The following is a 21,588-nucleotide window of genomic DNA, read 5'->3' as shown; positions in this document are numbered from 1 at the left end:
GAGGAAAATGGCATCGGCTGATGCCTTTATACCCGAAAAGCTGCAGCTATGACGTCGGGTGAAGTGCGACACCAGCCGAGGCCAGACCCAGACTTTGGAATCCGGCCGACCGAAGGGCTGCCTGACGACAGGACAACCCATTTGTAAGGACTGCAGATGCATCCTTGAAGGACATCACCAGAAAAAAACACTGTATTAAGCACACTGAGAACTTCTAACTGAAACGGTTCGCACACAGGATAGACACACCAGGAAAACAGTACTAGCCACACACAAAGAACCTCTAACTGAAACGGTTCTTCTTGGTATTACACAGGAAAAACACAATGACCAAAGGTTTATCCAACAACAGAGGGGAGGACTAGGTCCTCTAACTAAAACGGGCCTAGCTCGCTAGAACAGTTAGGGATACCAAAACAACTAACACTCTCAAGCACTGAAAACACACAAACAAAATTAGTGATCAGCAACAAGAATAGCTATTAAAATAGCTTTTGGGTCTGAACTAACAACTTTCTCAAAGAGAAATAGCAAAAAAGAGCGTACTTAGCCACAGCCAAGCGAGACCACGTCCGAGCTACACAAGTGGCAAATGAGACGGGGTTATGGAGCAGTGCACCATAGGATACTCTCTTAGCCCAGCCAATGAGAGACTTTGAGCTAGTAAGAATTGGACGAGTCAGAGCCGATATTCAGCTCCGAACCCACGGGTAAGAATGTAGGTGAGAAAGGACTACATAACATCAACTTTTCCTTCATCTACAAGCAAATACACCACATAGGTTGTATAGAATAGAGAAGCACAGATAAGTCCCAGCAAGGAAAAGGGGGATGGTAGGTGGGTAAGCTGGACTGCAACAGTGAATACACTTGAACATCTACATTTATGGTAGGTACCCAACTGTACTATGTTCATCGTGTTTCACTGTTGCAGTCATTACAATTGGGTTGAATCCCAAAGCTAAGGTTGGGAGGCTGGTGCTAAATAGGATTAGGAGAGGCCATCAGGCCCTGCAGAAACTGCAGTGGCAAAGCCTGCCCTGGATATAGAGTAGAGAGTAAGTGATAGTGCTTTGTAAAAGTATGCACTGAACTCCAAGTTGCAGCCTCTAAGATGTCTTTGGTTGGTACTCCTCTGAGGAAGGCTGCTGAAGTGGATGCTGCTCTGGTTGAATGTGGCCTAATGCCCTTAGGCACTGATTTGCCATGCTGTGAATAGCAGAAACGAATGAAGTGGCTTATCCACTTTGAAATAGTCTGCTTTGAGATGGGCTTTCCTTGTGATCCTGCAGCATATGCCACTAGAAGTTGTTCAGTCTTTCTGAAAGCTTTGGTTCTGTCCAAGTAAAAGCGTAGCTGCCTGTGAATGTCCAAAGAATGCAGAAGTCTCTCACCCTTATTCTATGGGTTTGGGTAAAAGGTAGGCAAATTAATTCTTTGGTTAAGGGCCACACTGAACACTACCTTAGGCATAAATGTAGGGTTTGTCCTCAAAGAAACCCTGTCAGGATGGAAAATGATAAAAGGCTCCACAGCCATGAGTGCCTGTAAACTCTGAGACTCGTCTAGCGGAGGTTATTGCTAGGAGCAGTGCTGTTTTCCAAGATAAGAATTTTATATCAGCTGCAGAGGCGGACTCAAACGGAGGCAGTGTGAGTTTTTCCAAGACATAGTTGAGGTCCCATGCAGGTATTGGTGCTCTCCTTGGAGGGTCTTATGTTTTTGGCCCCTCTGCGGTACTGCCTTAGTAATGGATGTGAAAAAATAGTTGGTTTTGTACTGTAATGAGCTGAGATGGCAGAGGCAAGAATTTTAATTGATGAAAAGGAAAGGCCTTTATCCAGCATCTCAGTTAAGTATTGCAAAATCTGAGGAATATTTGGAATAATCGTGTCAATACCTAGTGCTTGGTTCCAAGCACAGAATTTCTTCCATTTTTCTGCATAAGATTTTCTGGTGCTAGGCCTCCTGGCCTCCAAAATAACAACCATCACTGCTTTAGAGAGAGGTGTGTCTTGAATGGCTACATTATCCGCCATGCTGCCAGGTTTAAGGTCCTGAGTTGGCTGTGCAGTATCTGACTGTCTTGTTGGGTCAATAAGTGAAGAATTTGAGGTAATGTCCAAGCTGGGCATTGAGACAGGCTCTTTAAGATTGGGTACCAGTGCTGGTGGGGCCAGTCTGGGGCAATCAGTATCATTTTTGCTTCTCTTGTCTGACCTTGAGGAGTACCTTGGGGAGGAGAGGCAGAGGAGGAAAGGCATATACTGTTAGGTTTTTCCAGCTGAAAGATAGAGCATCCACTTTCCATGCTTGCTTGTGATAAGTCCTTGTGCAGAATCTCTGTAGTTGGCAGTTGTGAGGGGAGGCAAATAGGTCTATGTCTGGGCATCCCCAGTTCCTTGTTATCATGCTGAAGACTTGTGGATCCAATTTCGACTCGTGGGGATCCATTAGGTTTCTGCTTAGTTCGTCTGCCAGAGTATTTATCCTTCCTGGCAGGAATTGTGCTTGCAGATGTACTTGGTAAGTCAATGCTGTGTCCCACAAGTTCATGGCTAGTCTGCAGAGGGGGTAGGAATGTGTGCCCTCCTGCTTATGTACCACATGACTGTAGTATTGTCCATCTTTATCAGTAGTTGCCCTGGATGAAGTACATCCTGGAAGGGTGTCAGGGCATTTTGAACTGCTAACATTTCTTTTTGATTGATATGTAGATGCATCTGATTTGCGGACCATGTGCCCTGAATACATCTTCCTGTCATATGGGCCCTCCAGGCATAATTTGATGCATCTGTTGTCAATGTATGCCTGGCTGTGGGTAAGGTGAATGGCTGTCCCGTGTTGTGGTGACAAGTTTTTGCCCACCATCAAATCTCCTGTTGCAGTTAGGGAATGAGGGTAATTACTGTTTCCAGGCTGTGGAAATGTTGAGTCCAAACACTTTTTAGATACCATTGAAGTTTCCTCATATGCAGTCTTGCATACGGAATTAGCAGAATGCAGGATGCCATGAAGCCCAAAGCATGCAGAATTTTTCTTGCAGATAACTGGGTCTTTATTGCCAACATTTTGAAATAAGTAGTCAGTTGTCTGTGTTTGTCTGGCATGAGATAAGCCATCTGGGTAGTTGTATTTAAGCTTGCACCTAGGAATATTATCTCTTGAGAGGGTACAAGTTTTGATTTCTTTTCGTTTACTGTGTACCCTAGGCCTGCTAGTAATCTTTTTACAAATGCCAGATGCTGTAGTAGAATGTCCTTGTTCTCTGCTTGAATAAGGCAGTCGTCCAAGTAAGGATACATTTGTATTCCTCTTTGCCTGCAAAATGCAATTACTGGTGCCAGGCATTTTGTGAAGACCCTGGGCGCAGTAGATAAGCCAAAGGGCAGTGCAGAGAATTGGTAGTGCATTGAGCCAGCTATAAATCTGAGGTATCTTCTGCATGACTGTCTGATTGGGACATGCAGGTATGCCTCTTTTAGGTCTAAAGTCACAAGCCAAGCCTTCTTGCCCAGCATGGGCAGAAGCTGCTGCAGAGTTAACATTTTGAATTTTGGAATATCCAGGAATGTGTTTAGTATAGACAGGTCCAGTATTGGTCTCCAGGCTTTGTCCTTTCTGGGCACCAAGAATAGCCTTGAGTAAAATCCCAGTCCCTGCTTTTGTTGTGGTACTTGCTGAATGGCTCATGTCCATGAGGAAGGAAACTTGTTTTTGTGCCTCTGCTCATTGATTGCGTGGCAGGTTTGGCATACCGTTTTGCCTTGGCATGGTGTGAAAGTGGAACCTGTAGCCTTGTGATACAATATTTAAGACCCATTTGTTCTGGGTGATCATGTGCCAATTTTGTGCAAAAAGTGCTAGTTTTCCCCCCAAAGGAGCTGCCAAAAGATAAGTGCTTGGTACTGGCAGGGGAAAGTCATTGAGACTGTTTTCCGTATGGCTGTGATTTTTCCTCTCCGCTTTTGGAGGTAGAAGCACCCCATTGTTTAGGCCTATATGAGCCTTGGGGCTGTGATCTGCCTCTGGGGCATCTGTATCTGCCTCTTTGTGGCCTGACACTGGAAAGGACCAATTCTTTGTAGGCCAGTTCCTGCTGAGTCTGGGAGGCTGTACCTCTAAGAAATCCTTGACTGTTTGCATAGATTTAGCTTTGTCCTCCATTTTCTTTAACACGTCTTCTGCTTTAACACCAAACAAGGTATCCTGTTGTAATGGAGCATCTAATAGTTTTGCTTTAACATTATCGGGCAGATTCTGTTCTTTTAACCAAGCATGCCTCCTAATGACAGAACCTGTAACAGCAGCCCTGCAGGAGGCCTCTAGAGAATCAAAACCACATTGCAAAGTATGCTTTCCCACTTGTTCAGCTGCATGCAATAAATCCTGCATTTCTTTGTTTTCTGCACAGTCTGAATTTGTCAACATTTTCTGTTTAAGCAGTGACACAAGATATTGCTGATATTTAAGCATATGAAACTGACAATGTAAAGCTCTTAGAGCCAAGCTAGCAGAAGTACAAATCTTTTTCCCCCATCTGTCCAGGGCCGTTGAATCCCTATCAGAGGGGATATGTTTTTTTGCAGTGGATGCCTTGACCCCTTTGGGATCCTGAGAGATAGTCAGCAGCAGGGTTTTTATAAAGAAATTTATGTGACTCAGGAACCCTGTAGTATCTGTCTGGCTTAACAGGAGCTGGTGGCAAAGAGTCTGGAGACAGACCGGACTCTGAAAATACATCATCTACAATGTCTAAAACAGGAGGAATAGCAAGGGACCTGTGCTGAGGTAATAAAAGGAAGTCTCTGAGCCTTTTCTTGGATTCTGAGTAATCTTGGCTCTCCCAGTGGAAATGCTCCCTCATAGTGTGCAGGGTCTCCCCAAAAGAATAATCCTCAAGAGGAGAGGCTGAAGGGATAGATTCTTCAGCATCAGAATACTCATAGGGAGGAAGAGAATATTCCTGTTCTGAAGAGGAATCAGAGGAAACAGAAACCTGATCTGAAGATTCATATTCTATCTCTTGCCTAGGCCTCTTATCCGGAGGGGGATGGGAAGCCCTGATCAAAGTAATTAGGTCTTCGGCCATTTTAAGCATCTGTTTTTTAGGCATGGAGGCCTGTTCAGGAGAATGCTGTACTTGTTTCTTTGTCTTTAGAGCTGCTTTAGTCTTTGCCTTAGAAGCTGAAGCTGGTTTTACATATAACTGTGTAGGCTTGAAAACACCCTCAGAAGCCGATGCCTGCTCAGTGGCTCTGGACCCATCTGAGGGAATAGTTTCCGAGCGTCTAATACCTTGAGTTTCTAGTGGCCTAGTTGGCTCCATGTGGCAGTCGGAAGTGGCCTGTGGCTCTGAGGTATCGGGCGTCAGGGGCTGCAAAAGCACGTCACTGAGAACCGGCGACAGGCCTAGCAGAAGCCTCATCATCGGTTTTGGACCTCAGATGCCTGTCCTTTTTCTTTGCGCTTTTTATAAACTCCGGTAGTCGGCTGTTCCGACGGCATTATATAGTTGAATCTTCTGCCAAAGTAATGAAATGCAAAATCGTACCGACGTTTAATAGTGCATTGGTTAAATCTAGCACAAAACCAACAACTAGCAACGTCGTGGTCAGGGCCTAGGCAAGGAATACAGTAAGAATGAAAATCCTTATGAGGTATTTGCTTCCCACAAGAAATACAATTATTAACTTTTTCTGACATCGGTCTGGAGCAAGAAAAAAGTTTCCCCAATGGGGTACTTAGCTTTAATGAAGACTTCGGATGTGAAATTCGAATTTGAAAATCTCAGGAGTCGGCCGACCGGCACTTGCGAACTGCTTTTGCTTCGGGCACCGCGCTGCAAGAAAGGCTGAAGAAAATGGCATCACAGCTGCATCTTTTATACCCCTGGCGCACTGACGTCAGGGAGGAGGTGACAGCAACTGACGCCGGACCTAGACTTTGGACCTCGGGCCGACTTCGGGTAGCCTGCCAGCAGGATAACCCAATTGTAATGACTGCAACAGTGAAACACTATGAACATGGTTAGGAGTGTAGTAGTGAGGTAGGAACTTTGAATGTTGGCAGTATGACTGGTATAGGGAGAGTGCTAGCTGATATGATGGAGAGAAGGAAGGTTGATATATTTTGCGTGTAAGAGACCAGATGGAAGGGAAGTAAGGCCAGGTGTATAGGAGGTGGGTTCAAATTGTTCTATCATGGTGTGGATGGCAGGAGAAATGGGGTATGTGTTATCCTAAAGGAACACTATGCCAAGAGTGTTTTGGAGGTGAAGAGCGTGTCTGATAGAGTGATGTTTATGAAGCTTGAAATTGATGGTGTAATGATGAATTTTGTTAGTGCATATGCTCCATAAGTTGGGTGTGCGATGGATGAGAAAGAAAAATTTTGGAGTGAGTTGGATAAAGTGGTGGTAAGTGCACCCAAGGGTGAGAGACTAGTGATTGGAGCGGACTTCAATGGGCATGTTGGTGAAGTGAACAGAGGGTATGAGGAAGTGATGGGTAGGTATGGTGTTAAGAGGAGGAATGCAGAAGGTCAACTGATTGTGGATTTTGCGAAAAAGATGGACATGGCTGTGGTGAATACGCATTTTAAGAAGAGGGAGGAGCATATGGTGATGTACAAGAGTGGAGGAAGATGCACACAGGTGGATTATATACTATGTAGGCAGGCCAATCTGAAGGAGATTGGAGACTGTAAAGTGGTGACAGGGGAAAGTGTAGTTAAGCAGCACAGAATGGTGGTCTGTAGGATGACGTTGGTGATCAAGAAGAGGAGGAGGAGTGTGAAAGCAGTGCCAAGGATTAAATGGTGGAAGTTAAAAAAGGGTGATTGTGTGGTGGAGTTCAGGGAAGAGTTAAGACAGGCACTGGGAGGCAGTGAAGCATTACCGAATAGCTGGGTAACTACTGCAGAGCTAGTAAGGGAGACTGCTAGAAAGGTGCTTGGTGTGACTGGCGAAGAAGAAGTGGGATTGTCAAAGAGATGAAGAAAGTACACATGAGTATAAGGAGATGAGGCACATGGCAAAGAGAGAGGTGGCAAAGGCTAAGGATAAGGCATATGGAGAGTTGTATGAGAGATTGGACACTAAAGAGGGAGAAAAGGACCTGTACTAATTGGCTAGACAGAGGGACAGTGCTGGGAAAGATGTGCAGCAGGCAAGGGTGATAAAGGATAGTGAGGGAAACATACTCACAAGCGAGGAGAGTGTGTTGAGTAGATGGAAAGAGTAGTTGAGTAGATGAAAAGAGTACTTTGAGGGGCTGATGAATGAAGAGAATGAGAGAGAGAGAAGGTTGGATGATGTGGGGATAGTGAATCAGGAAGTGAAACAGATCAACAAGAAGGAATTAAGGACAGCTATGAAGAGGATGAAGAATGGAAAGGTTGTTGGCCCAGATGACATACCAGTGGAAGCATGTGGGTGCGTAGGGGAAATGGCAGTGGAATTTTTAACCAGATTGTTTAATGAAATTTTGGAAAGTCAGAGGATGCCTGAGGAGTGGAGAAAAAGTGTTTTGGTACCTATCTTTAAGAATAAGGGTGATGTGCAGAGCTGCAGTAACTACAGAGGGATAAAATTGATCAGTCACAGCTTGAAATTATGGGAAAGAGTAGTGGAAGCTAGGTTAAGATGGGAGGTGATGATTAGTGATCAGCAGTATGGTTTCATGCCAGGAAAGAGCACTACAGATGCAATGTTTGCTCTGAGAGTGTTGTTGGAGAAATACAGAGAAGGTCAGAAGGAGTTGCATCATGTCTTTGTGGACTTAGAGAAAGCATATGACAGGGTGCTTAGAGAGGAGTTGTGGTATTGTATGAGGAAGTCAGGAGTGGCAGAGGAGTATGCAAGAGTGGTACAGGATATGTACAAGGGTATTGTGACATTGGTGAGGACTGCGGTGGGAGTGACAGATACGTTTAAGGTGGAGGTGGGATTACATCAAGGATCAGCTCTGAGCCCTTTCTTATTTACAGTGGTGATGGACAGGTTGACAGATGAGAGCAGACAGGAGGCCCCGTGGACTATGATGTTTGCAGATGACATTGTGATCTGTAGTGAGAGTAGGGACCAGGTTGAGGAGACCCTGGAGAGGTGGAGATATGCTTTAGAGAGGAGAGGAATGAAGGTCAGCAGGGCTAAAACAGAATATGCGTGTGTAAATGAGAGGGAGGGTAGAGGAATGGTGAGGATGCAGGAAGTAGAGTTGGTAAAGGTGGATGAGTTTAAGTACTTGGTATCAACAGTTCAGAGTAATGGCGAGTCTGGAAGAAAGGTGAAGAAGAGAGTACAAGCATGATGGAGTGGGTGGAAAGAGTGTCAGGAGTGATTTGTGACAGACTGGTACCAGTAAGAGTGAAAGGGAAGGTCTACAAGAGGGTAGTGAGACCAGCTATGTTATATGGGTTGGAGACGGTGGCATTGACAAAAAGGCAGGAGTCAGAGCTGGATGTGGCAGAGTTATAGATGTTAAGATTTGCACTGGTTGTGACTAGGATGGACAGGATTAGGAATCAGTATATCAGAGGGTCAAGCTCAGGTTGGACAGTTTGGAGACAAAGCAAGAGAGGCGAGACTGCATTGGTTTGGACATGTGCTGAGGAGGGATGCTGGGTATATTGGGAAAAGGATGCTAAGGATGGAGCTGCCAGGCAAAAGGAAAAGAGGAAGGCCTAAGATAAGGTTTATGGATGTGGTGAGAGAGGACATGCAGGCGGTTGGTGTGAAAGAGCAAGATGCAGAGGACAGGAAAAATGGAAACAGATGATCCACTGTGGCGACCCCTAAAGGGAACAGCCGAAAGAAGATGATGATGACCTTGGTTTATTTGCCAGTTTTCTACAGTAAATTCCAGCCCCTGCTTGCTTATTTTCTGTACTGATAACTTGTGATCATCTCTATTGACAAAATCTCCTTTCTCCATTCCCATGTTAGCTTAGTTCTAGTAGACTACTTTGTGCAACTTTATGAATATAATATTCTGTATGGTTATTCTCCTTAAGGATTTGCATCCAAAATCCCACACTCTTGTTTCTTGAGCCTTCCCACTACACCCTGCTTCATTACTGTAATCCCTTTCCTCTTTGAATTATAACCTTCTACTTGTGTTATGTATATGAACCTTAACTGTGTAGCTCTAAAATATCCCGTCAAATCAGGTAATCCTAAACTACCTTGTTCTATTGGGAGAATCACATTCTCCCACTTAACTCTGGTCTTCCCCCAGATAAATTCCTTCAACTCTTTAGGAATTATCGTATACTTCTCCTCTGGCTGATATTTTCACTGTTTGCAACATACTATCCACGTCCATAAACAAGAGGTTTCAATTTTCAGGTTTTGTATGACATGGTTTAGTCTCTTCCCATACATCCTTAGCTGTCATAACACAAACATTTTAATCTATACTAAACACTTCATTATACTGTGTCCCCATAATATTGGTACTGCTCAAAATGTTCCACAACACCAATACTTTAACGGATTTATGAAGTACAAATTATTATCATCTGCAAATAAAGCCAACTTTTCTTGATTACCAAGCCAATTATGTCCTTGAATTTCAGAGACCCTTATTTTCTTTGCAATGGCTCTAAATATAAAGCAAATAAAGGGAAAGAGGATACACCTGCCTGGTTCCTCTGTTCAAACAATTTAATGGGCAGGAACCCGCCTCACTTTAATTCTTGCCTCTGGTCCTTCAAATATCCTCCTTATTAATCCCAGCTGTACTCTGCTGAATGCTTTTTCTGCATTAAGACCTGACAACAGTGGTATTTTCTTAAATTCTGCTTCCCTCTGGATCATCATTGTTTTATTAATACTGTCATATTTACCTCACCTCCACAAAACCACAATGACCCATAACAGTTTTAGTAACACCTTTACCATTCCTTTAGATAGTATACAAATAAACACTATGTAATCATGACAAATAAAACAGCAAAGGCAGCAGTCCTACTTGTGGAATTGTCACTGATAGGCCCTTAAATTGGTCTGCCTATGGAATCATACGTTCATAGGTACTTTCTAGGTTATTGATTATTGATCTGTGAGAATCTTAAAGAAACTCCATTTGTGCTACTGTACTGCTCTAAGGTTGTTTTAACACTATTCTGATTATTTCCTAGCATCCCCTGATGCTGTAAAAGCTGTTCTGAGTTTGCCAAAGTTCTCCCGAGTCTGCCAAAATATTTCTAATTTTTGCAAACTTTTTGCATGTTGCAAGCATTTCTCAGAGTTACTGAACTTATTTCCAAGGATTCTAGATATTGCAGGAATTCTTACTTCTGTTGTAAAGCATTTGTTACTTAAGCTCCCAGTTGTTTTAAATTGGGAGGGTTCTTTTGCACACTGGTGCGAGCAGAGAGCTAAATTCAACCCATCCAACGGGGGAACTACTGGTCAATAGTTTATTCTATTTTTATCCGACTGGCCTGAGAGTTTAACTTTATAAAAGTCTTTCATCCTGCTGGTATAAAAGCCTCATGCTTACATATAAGCAAACCTCTCCAGTTTAAAATCCTCTATAGGAAACGCTCTCAATGGTCTCCCACTGTTCGAAGAGCTGCCAGTTTGTGCAGAGGGTGGCACCACTGCAGGTCATCTAATAGTATACCAATAAACATACTCACTTTGACCTATAAGTGACTCTCCCTTACTCCTTCCCATCTAGAAATTGTGTTTCCTTGCCTTACATCGCAGAGGCTAGATGCAGACCTGCTGAGTCTAGACTGTTTCTCACTGTGCTCTTAAACCAACCATCTTACATTAAGAGGACTGCCCTGCACGTTTGTTGCAGAACTGTGTAGCTCAGGACCCATCTGAGTTGGGGATATGCTGAAGAAAGGCTCAGTTTGGGACTTTCCCATTGGTAGCTGTGTTAAAACTGTTTAAATTTGCCTGTACACAAAGTCTCGCATTTGCATGGGTTTGAGATAAGGAGGTCTGGAGTGCATCTGCACTAAAATCTAAGGCATTCATTATATATATTAAAAAAAAAAAAAGCATATTTTAAGCCAGCACTGCACTTGTTAACTGTATTTAATTGAATTACTGCTTCATTTTTGCTGTTTGTGACTAAGTACAGCTAGCCCACTTACTTCCCAAATACCACATTTAGAAAACGTCTGTCACAATGGACGGGCAGTTTCCCATCAGCTTGACTGATATGGGTATCTTGAGGCAACGTTGCAATTACTTCATGTAAAAGACAACCATTTACTCCTAAAGCAAGCTACCATGTGTGAGAGATGCAAATACGCTGTGGAACTGGAGTCTATTCGCTCATGTAAAAACAAACTAGACATCAGGTTGTCAAACAGACCTCTCACACAAAATAAGGTCATGACACAAGCTCACTTACATAGCGATACTTACTAAAAGCCTACCAAAAGAACAGAGACCTCCCAAGTGCACACCACCCACAGTCACCAATAAGCAAAAAAACAACTACACAACACACACACACACACCTGTGTCTCAACAAGTCAGTCCCTATGGCAAAACACATCAAATGTCTAGGTCATACACTACTCTATAGTGAGACACACAGATGTCAATCTCACCAGACTGGACAAGGAGAAGGTCATGGTCAGCTGCCAGGATCCAACAAGTCAATTATGCACTCAAGTCACTCAGCAAGTACCACTATGACTCTGTCATAGTCCATGTTGGAGTGAATGACTTGAGACATACCTTCTCTGGGTTATATGAAGAGAGACATGATGAAACTTTCTGATTGTGTGTCCCAGACTGGTATATCCCTAGCCCTAAGCAGTATCTTACTCTCACCCAAGATGATGCCATAACATAAACAAAAAATGATTGACTTTAACAACTGGCTCAGATTCTGATGTCAGTCCAGGGGGATCCAGTATGTGTCAGCCTGGGAGGATACCGTAGACAAACCTTGCTGCCTTGTTAGAGATGGTCTGCACCTGTTTCCCCCAGACTTTCGGATATGGGCAAAGGCTCCTGCCTCCCCATACTGCCTTTTTTAGGCAATGTCAAAACAATAAATTTTCCAAAATCTAATCGATAGAAACTCAGGGTCGTGCTGCTTAAATGCTAGGAGTTTAAACACACAGTACAGTTGTGTACACTTACCATAAATGTAGATGTTCGAGTGTATTCACTGTTGCAGTCATCACATTTTGGTTATCCCTGCCAGGGTAGCCATCAGTCAGCCTGAATACCAGTGGCTTAGTATTTCTGTGTTGGTTGCTGTCAGTCCAGGACTGACATCAGGTCATCAGTGGTATAAAATCAGGCAGCCGACGCCATCACATCAGTTTGTCTTGCCCTGTCAGGAGCACCCAATAGGGAGCTAGGTTATGGTGGAAGACCACCACCAGTAGAACGTAAATACTAAATATTCCTTGTAAGAGAGAGAGAGAGAGAGATATACAGAGAAAACAAGGGGGATGGAGGGAGGGAAACCAGGACTGCAACAGTGAATACCCTCGAACATCTACATTTATGGTAAGTCTGCACAACTGTACTATGTTCTTCGTGTTTCACTGTTGCAGTCATCACATTTGGGTTGATTCCCAAAGCTGAAGAAAAGGGTGTTGGCAGTCAAGAAGACTGGGGGCTGGCTCAGATGCCCTGCAAGACTGTGGTGGCAAAAAGCCTGCCCTGGATTTGGAGAAGACAGGCAGGTGGTAATGCTTGGTGAAGGTATGAACAGATGTCCATGCTGCAGACTCTAGGATGTTCCTGGTGGGGATCCCTCTGAGAAAAGAGGTGGTGGTTGCTCTGGTGGAATGCGTCCTGACCCCCTTGGGGGGAGGTTTCCCGTGCTGTTTGTTGCAGAAATGGATGCAGTGTGCTATCCATTTGGAGATTGATTGTTTGGATATGGCTAGCAGTTGATCAGTTTTTCTAAAAGATTTAGTACTGTCTGGGTAGAATCTGAGCTGTCTGTGCATATCTAGAGAGTGCAGAATCCTTTCCCTCTTGTTTTTTGGGTTAGGGAAAAGGTGTGCAAATGAATGGACTGGTTGAGAACCACACTGGACACCATTTTGGCATGAAGGATGGGTTAATCCTGCGGGAGACCCTGTCAGCATGGAAAATGATGAAGGGCTCTACAGCCATATGTGCTTGTAGCTCTGATACTCTTCTAGCTGAAGTGATGGCCAGAAGCAAGGCTGTCTTACAAGAGAGAAATTTTAACTGCTGAAGCTTCAGGTTCAAAGGGGGGCAAGGTGAGCATTTCCAACAGAAAGTTTAGGTCCCAAGCTGGGGTAGGAGCTCTTCTGGGTGGCTTCAAGTTGTTAGCCCCTCTTAGGAACTGTTTGATGAGAGTGTGTGAGAAAAGAGGTGGCGCTGTGCTGAAATGAGCAGAGATGGCGGAGGCATGAATTTTAGTAGAAGAGAAGGATACACCCCCTGTGTAGTAGGTCTGCCAGATAATCCAGGATGAGAGGTAGGAAAAGCTGTGCCATTCTGGCTCCCTTAGCCTGGGTCCAGGTGCAAAACCTTTTCCACTTGTCAGCATAAGATTTTCTAATGCTGGGGCATATGGCCTCACGTATAACATCTAGAACTTGTTTGCTTAGACTGGCAGCTTGAGGAGAGGTCAGGGAATAAGCCAGACTGCCAGATTGAGGGTCTGCAATTGGGGATGCATGAATTCTCCACTCCTCTGGGTCAGAAGTGTTGGGACCTGAGGTAGGTGCCATGGTGGCAAGGGTGACAGACTGAGCAGCAGTGGGTACCAGTGCTAGTGTGACCAGTCTGGGGCAATCAGGATTTCCCTCAGTTTTTCCTCCCTTATTTTGAGCAGTACCCTTGAAATGAGTGGTAGAGGGGGAAATGCATAGACTGAGAGGTTTACCCACTGGAAGGATAGAGCATCCAGTTTCCAGGCCTTGCTGTGAGGTTCCCTAGTGCAGAATTTGCTGAGCTGCTGATTGGAGTGGGAGGCAACGAGGGTGACCTTCGGGGTGCCCCATTTCTGGGTTACAAGGGTGAAGGTTCTTTGGTCTAGCTGCAACTCATGTGGGTCTAGCAGGTTTCTGCTTATGTTGTTTGCCAGAGAGTTTAGAGAGCCTGGCAGGAATTGTGCTAACAGCTGTAGTTGCATGGCTGAGGCCTTGTGCCAAAGGGTCATGGCGAGCCTGCACAGAGGATAAGAGTGAGTCCTTCCCTGCTTGTTGATATACCACATCACTGTGGTGTTGTCTGTTTTGATCAGTAGAGGCCCTGGGGAGAGTAGGGGTCTGAAAGCTGTCAGGGCGTGCTGAAGAGCTAACATCTCATTTTGGTTGATGTGCAGATGTATTTGATTTGGGCTCCTTTGGCCCTGAATGCACCTGCCATTGAGGTGAGCACCCCAGGCATAGTCGGATGTGTCTGTGGTGAGGGTCTGGGCGATGTGGGGTTGTGAGAAGGGGAGTCCCTTGTTGTGGTAGCATGCTGCTGCCCACCAAAGAAAGTCTTTCCTTAGACAAGGTATCATTGGTATAAGAGCTTCCAGGTCTTGAGAGCGTTGACACCAAAGGCCTTTTAGGTACCATTGTAGTTTCTTCATATGCAGTCTGGCATATGGAATGAGTAGAATGCAAGAAGCCATGAACCCTAGAGCTTACAGGATTTTCCTTGCGGATAGCTGGGTCCTGGTGGCTAGTTGAGAGAAGTAGGCTGTCAAGTAGGTTTGTTTTTCCTGGAATAAGGAATGCGATCTGGGATGCTGTGTCCAGGCTTGCTCCCAGGAATACAATTTTGCGTGTGGGTACTAGTTTGGATTTCTTTTCATTGATGGTGTACCCCAGGGAAGTCAGCAGGTACTTTACAAAGGTCAGGTGCTTTAGCAGCTTTTCCTGACTGTCTGCCTGAATCAGGCAGTCGTCTAGGTATGGGTAAATTTGAATATTTCTTTGTCTGCAAAAACAATGGCGGGAGCCAGACATTTTGTGAAAACTCTGGGAGCAGTGGATAAGCCAAAGGGAAGCACAGAGAACTGAAAGTGCAGTGATCCTACCCTGAAACATAGGTATTTCCTGCATGATTCCCTGATTGGGATGTGTAGGTAAGGCCTCTTTTAGGTCTAGGGTGGCTAACAAAGCATCCTTGGAAAGCATAGGTAGAAGCTGCTGGAGGGTAAGCATTTTGAATTTTGGTATCACCAGAAAGGTGTTTAGAATGGATAGCTTGAGGATGGGGCACCATGTACCCTCTTTTCAGGGTACCAGGAAGAGTCTGGAGTAGAAACCTTGGCCTATCTGTTCTGCAGGAGCATGCTCTATTGCCCTCATAGAGAGAAGGGAAAGGACTTGCTTTTTGGCCTCTGCCCACTGGTTTGGGGGAATATCTGGGAACCCTTTTGGAGTTGGCAGAGTGTGGAAATAAAATCTGTATCCCTGGGACACTATGTGGAAGAAGTTTTTTCCTCCTTGGGGCAAGAGCAGGTGGGCAGAGGGAGGGGGTGGAAGTGTAAAGTCATTGTGAGTTCTTACCATAAGGGAGTGGCTTTGCACTCCATGGTTTTGAAGAGGAGGAACTCCATTGCTTAGATCTCTGCATTCCCTGGGGCTGTTGGGGGGGGGGGGTCTGCTTCCCCTGGGTCTGGGTTGAGCTGACCTGGAAGGGGCAGGAAAGGACTAGTGCTTGGAGGGGCAATGCCTACTGAACCTCAGTGGCTGGACCTGTAAGAAGTCTAATGGTTTGCATAGATTTAGCTTTTTCTTCCATCTTTTTTAAGACCTCTTCTGCCTTGGTGCCAAATAAGTTGTCTTTGTGCAAAGGTGTGTCCAATAATTTAGATTTGACATGGTCTGGTAAGGTCTGTTCCTTAAGCCAAGCATGCCTTCTAAGGATAGCACCAGTGACTGCTGCCCAGCAAGACGTTTCTAGGGCGTCAAAACCACATTGTAAGGTGTGCTTAGTTACTTGACTTGCAGAATGCATTAACTCTTGTAATTATTTTCTGCACAAGCAGGGAAATAAGATGTTTTTTATTTGAGGCGTTCCAAGGTATGTTGCTGATATTTCAGCATATGTAACTGACAATTTAATGCTCTAATAGCAAGAGTAGCAGAGGTGTATACTTTTTCACCCCATCTGTCTAATGCTCGGGAATCCCTATCTGAGGGGGTGAGATTTTTAGCTGAAGTTGCTTTGATTCCTTTAGGTCCTTGAGAGATGACCTTGGGGTCAGCAGTAGGATTTTTTTTTAAAGAAATTTTTGAGAGTCAGGGACTCTATACCATTCAGGTTGCCTGGGAGCAGGAGGGAGGGTGTCAGGGATCAGACTGGATTTTATAAAAACATCATCCACAATATCCAGGAGAGGAGGAATGGCCAGAGGTCTGTGCTGTGGAAAATCTAAGAATTCCCAGAGTCTCTTTTAGACTGAGGATATTCCTGACATTCCTATTGGAAATGCTCCCTTAAACTATGTAGGGTTTCCCCAAAGGAAAAGTCCTCAGGTAGAGAGGCTGTAGGGATGGATTCCTCTGCATCAGAATCCTCATAAGCAGAGAGGGATTGCATATCTTCATATTCTTAGGTCCATCAGATTCGTCGAACTCCTGTTCAGATAAAACTACTGGGGACAAGTCTCTTTCTTTTGGAACGGGTAGCCTGGTTTCCCCCGATAAGCATTGTAAGGTCTTCTGACATTTTATGCATTTGAGACTGAGCCAAGGAAGCAAGTGCCTGAGCTTGGGTAGTCATTTTTTTGGGTGTGGTTCGTACCCTGGGCCTTAGAAACTCGGTTGTTTTCGAAAGAAATGAAGACATGAAAGAAGTCTTCGGTATGTGTCAAGTATCGGTAGTGCGAAGTACTTCCTCGGAAGCCGGTGCCTGCTCAGTGGCTCCAGACCCATCCAAGGTAGAGACATCTGCAGGATCCTTAGTTGAAGAAGAGTCTCGAGGCACACCAGACTCCGAAAGGGTCTCGGACGCGGCCTGCGAATCCACAGAAGTGGGCATCAGGGGCTGCGAAAGCACCTCACTAAGGACTGGAGAACTGACGACTAGCTTAACGGAAGCGTTGTTGGCAGTTTTGGACCTGTGCTGTCTGTTCTCTGTCTTTATCCTTACATTTTTTTGGAAGATCGGTTGTCGGATGGCTCACCGAAGCCATATCGGAATTCGAGGATGGAGAGCGAAAATATCTAGCAACAATAAGGGCCTGACGACAAATATTTCTGGCATTGAACAAAACACAACCGTGATAGCGGGGGATGTCGTGGTCAGGGCCTAAACAGGTGACACAGTAAGAATGAAAGTCTCGGTGTGGTATCTGCTTTCCACAGGCGAGACAATTGTTAATTTTTTTCTGACATCTGTTAGAGCAAAAAAAAAAAAAAAAAAAGGATCCCCAATGGGGTACTTAGCTTTAGAAAACTTCAATTCGGAAACGAAAAACTCAGGTAGTGGCCGACCGGCACTCGTGCGAACTGCTTCTGCTTTGGGTTACTCGGCAAGAAAGACTGATGTAATGGCGTCGGCTGCCTGATTTTATACCACTGATGACCTAAGGTCAGTCCTGGAGCGACAGCAACTGACACAGAAATACTAAGCCTCTGGTATTCGGGCCAACTCAGGTCTATCCTGGCTGGGATAACCCAAATGTGATGACTGCAACAGTGAAACACGAAGAACATCCGCACTTCCTGGAAGCATTACTCACCTTGGAGGATGCTGACATCTGTGCAGTTACTGAGACATGGTTCAACACCTCTAAGAGCTCCCCAGCCATGCAAGCCTACAATCCCATCCACATGTTCAAAGGTGGAGGTGTACCCATCTTCATTAAAACCAAATACACTTCAAAACTGGTCAAACAGCATGACTGTCTCAAAGTACTTCATGTACAGTTAACTATTGGGAAAAGTACCATACCATACAGTTGCTAGCTATTGAGCCCCACTATGAATGAGGATAAGCACACTGCCTACATTGATTTACTGGAATCCCTCGCTATGCAGCTCAACACCTTAGTCATGGCAGACTTCAACTATTCTTGCATAGACTGGGGACATGCATGAGCAAAACCACGCTCTTCCAGCAGTTCCTGGGCTACTTTAACACAAATGTTCTGGAACAGACAAGTCTGCACCCCCACTAGGGGCTCTAATGTTCTGGACATAGTACTCACCAACACTGACACCCTCACAGGAGCAAAAATTATAAAACAAAACTTTACCAAAGCTAACTACAGCCTACTAAGAGATGGTATTAAAAGTTTCACACCACCTGCAATCTCAGACATCAATGATCACTATGCAGAATTGTATGCAAATGCCCTGTACAAAAACTTAAGTGACTGCATAAACTCTGCTCTACCTGACCGGATCAAAACCAGGTCTTCCTGCAAAAATAAGCCACCATGATGGACTTCAAGTATAAACAGATTATATAACAACAGAAAAACTGTTGTCCAAAAGCAAGAGGGATATCACTCTGCAGAGGAAGAGTTCCTCCTAAACCTAAATTACAAAATCATAAATCCTGTAAAGTCTTCTAAAGAAAATTATGAAACTAAAATCACATCCCTAGCCAAGGATAATCATAAGGCATTCTTTAACTACATCCGAAGTCTAAAAGGGAATGTCCAGTTATGTGCCTAACTGGTTGTAGATGGGATCACTCATACTACACAGGACGAGATCTCCAATTTCCTAGCTGACAGATTCAGCACAACCTTCACTGCCCCCATCCCCACCTACCATATTCCAAGGCATACCTGACACCAGCCTTCGGCCTAGTATCTCTAAAGAACAGGTCAACTCTGCACTCGCCAAAGCCAAAAACATGGCCTCAATGGGACCAGATAATATCCCAGGTTGTCTACTAAACAATCTAGAACAACTAGACCCACTTAGCATTCTCTGTAATCATAGCTTGAGAACTGGCTATGTTCCTGCAGAATGGAGAACTGCAACAGTAATCCCACTGCACAAAGGAGGGGCCATCAACTGACCCTGAGAACTACAAACCCATAAGTCTAACCAGCATCATCTGCAAGGCCATGGAAAGAATGATCATGGACCTTACAAAGGAGGACATAGGCAACCTCCAAACATTGGGCCCATCCCAGTTTGGCTTTAAGGGTAAATCATGCTTATTAAACCTGGGAGACTTCTTTGACAATGTCACCAAAGACATGGACAAAGGTAAGACTGTGCACACAGGCTATCTCGACCTTGCAAGACTTTCAACAACTCCCCACTCTGTCATCACTGAGAAATTCTCCCAGATAAGGATTAACCCTTACGTTACGAGATGGGTAATCAATTGGCTCACTGACAAAACACACACAGTCAAAATTGATGACTCCACCCACACCAGTAGACCCATTACCAGTGGAGAACCACAGAGGTCTGTGTTGGGCCTCTTACTGTTTTGCATCTGCTTCTCAGAAGTCCAAGCCAAAGTAGACTGTCTTCAGCTCACCAAGTTTGTTGATGATTGCAAACTAGGAGCAATCACCAAGTCCCCCAACAATGTCAACATATTACAAGAAGGGCTAACACAAACAAATGATTGGTGCCAAAGCCATGGTCTAAACCTAAATGCAAAAATGCATTATTATTCCTTTGGGCAAAACAAAATTCCCTACAAATTACAATACTGAAAGTACAGTTTTGTACCTACCATAAATGTAGATGTTCAAGTGTATACACTGCTGCAGTCATTACACTTGGATTATCCTGCCGTCAGACGGTCACTCAGTCAGCCAGAGTTCCAAAGTCTTGGTCCGGCGTGGGTTGCTGTCGCTTCTTCCCTGACGTCAGTGCGACAAGGGTATATAAGATGCAGCAGACGCCATTTTCTTCAATTTTTTCTTGCCCCAGATGTCAGGTGCCCCCAAAAAGGTAGGCAATGTAAATTGCTAATAAAACATATATAAGAAAAGCAATCAAAAACTTTCAGTTACCAGCAAATACTCCCCATAGGTAGCAAAGGGTAGAAGGCCTAGATAAGTACCAGCAAGGAAGAGGGGAAGGAGGGAGGGTGACCTAGACTGCAGCAGTGCATACACTCGAACATCTACATTTATGGTAGGTACAAAACTGTACTATGTTCATCGTGTTACACTGCTGCAGTCATTACACTTGGGTAGAATCCCAAAGCTGAGGTAGGGTGGCTGGTTCTATAAAGCATTAGGGGTGGCTATAAGGCCCTGCAGCACTGCAGTGGCAAAGCCAGCTCTGGATTTAGAATAAAGAGGCAGATGGTAATGTTTGGTGAAGGTATGTACAGAACTCCAAGATGCTGCTTCCAAAATGTCCTTGGTAGGCAGTTGAAGTGGCTGTTGCCCTGGTGGAATGAGACCTAATGCTGTTAGGTACAGCTTTCCCATGGTGTGTATAGCAGAAACGTATACAGTGCCCTATCCATTTTGAAATGGTCTGTTTTGAAATGGCTTTTCCCTGTGCTCCTGCAGCATATGCTACAAACGATTGCTCAGTTTTCCTGAAAGCTTTTATTTTGTCCAAGTAGAAGCGTAACTGTCTGTGTATGTCCAAGGAATGCAGAAGTCTCTCCCCTTTATTCTGTGGATTTGGATAAAAAGTTGGCAAGTGAATAGTTTGGTTTAGAGCAACTTTTGATACCACCTTTGGCATAAAAATAGGGTTTGTTCTTAAAGACACCCTGTCTTGGTGGAAAATGATGAAAAGTTCCACTGCCATTAGTGCCTGTAATTCTGAAACTCTTCGTGCTGAGGTTATTGCCAGGAACAGAGCAGTTTTCCAAGAGACATATTTTAAGTCTGCTGACTTAGTTGGTTCAAAAGGAGTAAAGTTAATTTTTCCAAGACGAAGTTGAGGTCCCAAGTTGGAGTTGGTGCTCTACGGGGCGGTCTTATGTTTTTAGCCCCTCTGAGGTACTGTTTTAGCAAAGGATTAGAAAAAATTGGTGGGTCGTGTTGTAATGAGCAGAGATGGCAGAGGCGTGGATCTTAATGGATGAAAAGGAGAGGCCTTTGTCCAGCATCTCAGTTAAGTATTATAGTATCTGAGGAATATTTGGGACAAGAGGGTCAAGGCTGTGAGCCTGGTTCCAGGCACAGAATCTCTTCCATTTATCCAAATAGGCTTTCCTGGTGCTAGGCATTCTGGCCTCCAGAATGACATCCATAACAGCTTTGGAGAGAGGCATTGCTTGCTTGACTAAGGAATTTGCCATGCAGCCAGGTTTAAAGTCTTGAGCTGGCTATCTGATTGTTTTGCTGAGTCAGAAGATGTGGGATTTGAGGCAAAATCCATGGGGGGACCTTGTGCTAAGTTCTTTAAGATTGGGTACCAGTGCTGGCGTGGCCAGTCTGGAGCAATCAGGATCATCTTTGGCTTTTCTTGTCTGGATTTTAGGAGTACCTTTGAAAGGAGAGGTAGTGGTGGGAAAGCATATACTTGTAGGTTTTTCCAGCTGAATGAGAGGGCATCCACTTTCCATGCTTGTGGGTGGTAAGTCCTTGTGCAGAATTTCTGTAGCTGGCAATTCACTGGGGATGCAAACAGATCTATGTCCAGGCTCCACCATTTTTGTGTTATCATTCTGAATATTTGTGGATGTAATTTCCACTCATGCGGATCCATGATGTTTCTGCTTAAGTC

At 44.5% G+C, this 21,588-nt stretch overlaps 1 protein-coding gene across 2 annotated transcripts in view; it reads right to left on the bottom strand.

Moving 5' to 3' along the window:
- GAK (cyclin G associated kinase) overlaps positions 1-21,588 on the bottom strand; it is a 2,484,892-nt gene that overhangs the window by 121,479 nt on the left and 2,341,825 nt on the right. The gene's annotated exons all lie outside the window — the stretch shown is intronic.

This window comes from Protopterus annectens, chromosome 2.part0 (assembly GCF_019279795.1).
Source record: "Protopterus annectens isolate FY-2018-M chromosome 2.part0, PAN1.0, whole genome shotgun sequence".
Lineage (NCBI taxonomy): Eukaryota > Metazoa > Chordata > Ceratodontiformes > Protopteridae > Protopterus > Protopterus annectens.
This window is presented reverse-complemented; position numbering and strand designations above follow the sequence as displayed.